This window comes from Echinops telfairi, unplaced genomic scaffold, assembly GCF_000313985.2.
Source record: "Echinops telfairi isolate 266 unplaced genomic scaffold, ASM31398v2 ScPeMD7_7472;HRSCAF=8510, whole genome shotgun sequence".
Taxonomy (NCBI): domain Eukaryota; kingdom Metazoa; phylum Chordata; class Mammalia; order Afrosoricida; family Tenrecidae; genus Echinops; species Echinops telfairi.
This window is the reverse complement of record NW_022111376.1, coordinates 2,367,019-2,371,586: the sequence shown is the minus strand read 5'-3', so window position 1 is coordinate 2,371,586 and position 4,568 is coordinate 2,367,019.

Here is a 4,568-nt window from a genome sequence, read left to right as displayed (position 1 = left end):
AGTACAAATGCGCTTTACACAATTGATGTGTGTATGGATTGCGATAACAGTTGTATGAGCCCCTAATAAAATGTTTAAAAAAAAAAAAAAGAAAATGCCTTGGTTTGGGTCAGGTGTACCTTCGTCCTCAAAGTAAACTCCTTGCTTGTCAATACTCTAAAGGGGCCTTGTTCAGAAGATTTATCCAAAGCAATGTGTCCTTTGAGCTCTTGACTACTGCTTCCATGAACACTGATTATGGATCCACGCAAGTCAAAAAGCCTTGACTACTGTAATCTTTTTCATTTATCATGAGTGGACCTTATGAGTCCAGTTGTAAAGATTTCGGCTTTCTTTTATGGAGTCGTAATCCATGCTGAAAGCTGAAATCCTTGATCCTCATCAGCAAGTGCCTTGAGTCCTCTTCACTTTCAGCAAGCAAGATTGAGTCATCTGCATACTTCAGGTTGTTAATAAGCCTTCCCCCTATCCAGAACCCGCATTCTTCTCCCCCCTGTAGTCCAGCTCCTCTGATGATTTGCTCAGCATTCAGATAGATATTTTCTGCCTTCAGCCGAGTTCCCTCTGACATCAGCAATGATATCCCTTGTTTCACATCCTCTTCTGAATCCGGCCTGATCCTCTGTCAATGTTCTGCTGCAACCATTGTTGCATAATCTTTAGCAACAATGTACTTGCATGTGATATCAATGATACTGTTTTGTAGTGTGAGCATTCTGTTGGGTCACCTTTCTTTGGAACGGGTACAGATATGGATCTCTTCCAGTCAGTTGGCCAAGTAACTGTCTTCCAAATTTCCTGGCATAGACAAGTGAGTGCTTCCAGTACTTCTTCAGTTGTTGAAACATTTCAATTGGTATTCCATCAATGCTTTCATTGCAATTTGAACTTCTTCCTTTAGTACCATAGGCTCTTGCTCATATTCTACCTTCTAGAATATTGTGGAATGTTGACCAGTTCATTTGGTACAGTGACTATGTATTCTTTCCATTTTCTTTTGATACTTTCTGCATCTTGCAGTACTTTGCTCATAGAACCTTTCAAAATTGCAACTCGAGGCTTGATTTTTCTCTTGAGTTCTTTCAGTTTCAGATCTGCTGAGCGTGTTCTTCCCTTTTGGTTTTCTAAGTTTAGATCTGTGCACATTTCATTATAATATTTACCTTTGTCTTCTCGAGCTGCCCTTTGAAATGTTCTATTCAGCACCTTGCCTTCACCCTTTCTTCCATTTGCTTTAGCTGCTCTATGATTAAGGACAAGTTTCAGAGTCTCTTCTTGTAGTATTAAATTTAAAAAATGACGCCGAGGGAGGGTGGGGGGCCAGCCCCCACCACAAATACTCCTATTACTTCTACTCGGATTCAGTAATACTACTTATGGGTTCAATAATGCACAATTGTACGGTTGAGATGTATAAGTATCATATTAGAGTCATCGAGAGCATGAGAGATATTACAATAATACAGTCAGACACGTTACATGGCAACATTGCTCACCTCAGCCCAGCTTGGTGGTCCACGTGGAGAGAGGGGGAAGGGAAGGAGGGTTAGGGAACAAGGGAGAGGGGAGTGACCAGGGAGTGAGCTGCAAGGAGGTCAGAGTCAGAGAGGTCTGAGTCCGAGAGCTCTATATTGCTGACCCACGCCTATATACCTTTTGGGGGCAAGCCAGCCCACTAATTATAGGTAGAGACATACATCACAGGGAGGGGTTACACTATAGGGTAACACAGTAATGAGAGGGTGGTCTCTGGGTCTCTATAGGAACCATTATCAGTAGGGTGTAAACCCCCCATTCTCCCTCCACCTTGCCCCTACGCTCATGGTATCGCTATTCCCATTACTGTTCCTGAAGGGTTTATCTGTCCTGGATTCCCAGTGTCAAGAGCGCATATCTGTACCAGTGTACATGCTCCAGTCTAGCAGGATATGTATGGTAGAACTGGGTTCATGATTGGGGGTGGGGGGAAGCATTAAAGAACTAGAGGAATGTTGTGTTTCATCGGTGCTATACTACACCCTCGTTGGTTCATCTCTTCCTTGTGACCCTTCTTTGAGGGATGTCCAGTTGTCTACAGATGGGCTTTGGGTCTCCACTCCAGCACCCTCATTCACATGGACATGATTGTTTTTTGGGGGGGTCTTCTGATGCCTGATACCTGATCCAGTCAACACCTTGTGGTCACACAGGCTGGTGTGCTTCTTCCATGTGGGCTTTGTTGCTTCCCTGCTAAATGGCCATTTGTTTACCTTCAAGTCTTTAAGACCCCTGGTGCTATATCTTTTAATAGCCAGGCATCATGAGCTTTCTTCACCACATTTGCTTATGCACCCATTTTGTCTTCAGCGACCTTATCGGGAAAGTGAGTATCACAGAATGCCGGGTTACTAGAGCAAAATGTTCTTATATGGAGGTAGGACTTGAGTAGAGGCCCAATGTCCATCTGCTACCTTGATACATAACATATAAACATATGTACATAGACCTATATCTCTATCATTATATACTAATATATTTACATATATACATGCCTATATTGATACTTCTATAGATGTCTTTTGTCTCCAGATTCTTTCCTCAATTTCCTTTTACTTTCCTCCTGTCCCACTATCATGTTTGACCTTCATTTGACTCTGTACTTCCTCTCGGCTACATTGTACTTGATCAAACCCTACCAGGTATTCTACGCCCTGCTCGCCATCAATTTTAGATCACTTGTTCCCTTGTCCCTGGGGTTGTTGGCTCCCCTCTCCCTTTACCCACCTCCCCCTCTCCCCTGTCGCCCCAACCATCTGTCCCATTGTTTTCGCCTCAGGATTGTGTGTCTTGCCTATCTTGTATAGATAGACATAGGAAAGAAGAAGGGGGAGGAGGAGAAGGAGAAGGAGAAAGGGGGCCTCTAAATAGTTCCAGGTCTGTCTGTTGACCTTTATGTATATTTTCCAATCGAGTTTGATGAGGTGCCAAGCCCTGTCCCCTGAATCTAAAGTCTATTTTCGGGGTTCCTTGGGGGACTTCGTTGCTTTGCTCCCCTTGCTGCTCTGTTGTGCTCCCTTCATGTTTTTGCCCTGGTGTGGGGAGATAGACTGGGTACAATTCCAGCACTGTGTCTCCAGTGCTGTCCCCTGCAGCACTGTGGGTCAGTGAGGGGACATCGTATCTTATGGTGGGGCCAGCCCTAAGGTCCTCTCTGTGCCTTGGCTGCTCCAAAGGAGGAGTGCTGTCCTTGAGGCTTGGGTGGGCCAGGATGCGGTCCTCTCTCTTTCTCTCTCTCTCTTTCCCTCTTTGTGTGGTCTGGACAGGCTCCCCCCGCCCCCCAGGCTGTATCTACAGTGCTGTTCTCTGTAGTTCATTCTTCTGTGGAGGGGGCCAATGTAGCTGGGATTGGGGCTGGCCTGGAGACCTGTTAGTTTGCTGTTTCATGTTGGTGTGGTATCGTGCCCCCAAGGCTTGGCACACCAGGTTGATCACCATCATTTCTATCACCAAGATCATAGTTTCCAACTTCTGTTCCTTCATCTTTGTTTCCAACCTTAGCATTCCAATTGCCAATAAATATCAATGTCTTTTTATTGCATGTTAGATCAATTTCAGACTGAAGATGTTTGCATAATTCTGCAATTTTTTAATCAGTAGCTTTTTTGGTTGGTGTATAAATCTGAATAAAAATGGCATTGATGGGATTTTCTCAAATATGGACAGTTACAATACTATCACAGACAGCATTGTACTTCAGGGTATGTCTTGAAATGTCCTTTTTTGTTAATGAATGCAACGCCAAGACTGTAAATTTTGAGGGGAGCAGATGCTTCATCTTTCTTCTGAAAAGTGGCTGTTGGTTTTGGACTTACAGGGCTCCCCCAAACCCAAACCCAACTTCAGCGCCTTCGAGTCAAGGCTTACTCACCGAGACCTTACTGCCCTTCTGTGTTTCTGAGGTGGTAACTCTTTAACAGAGTAGAAAGCCTAATCTTTCTCCTGCCCATGGCTGGTGGTTTTGAACTGCTGACCTTGCAGTGAGAAGCCAAACTATTAAGAACTACATCACCAAGGCTGCCGACATAGGTAAATTCATGGAGACACAAAGTCGATTCGTTTGGGGATCTGGCTAAAGGGAAAACGGCTTCTCTTTGAGAAGCTGAGAAACTTTCTGGAGTAGGCTGTGATGGGTGGAAAAGGCCTTGGTGTGTCCCTGTCTACGTTAACAGGCAAAGTCAATCGTATGTGAATTATATGTCAGGAAGCCTGTTTTGTGTTTTGTTTTCTTTTGAAAGAAGCCAGAGGATGAGAAAGGCTGTGGACCAGCCAGGGCAGATGCAATGACAGGTGTCAATGACGGTTTAGGTAGCTGCCGGCCACTGGCAGCAGGCCCTCCTGGGTTAGAGGCCAGTGCGAGCAGTGGGTCAGGAACGGGCAGCGCCACCGCTCCCGCTAGGCACATGTGAGGCCGTCGAGACTAAAGGCCCAGGCTGGTGGCAGGTGTCCCAGGCTGCCGAGCCTTCCAGCGGCCAGGCGGCGAGGTGGGGCCTGCATGTACGCGCGCTCGGGAACGCGCCGCCGCCCCGACC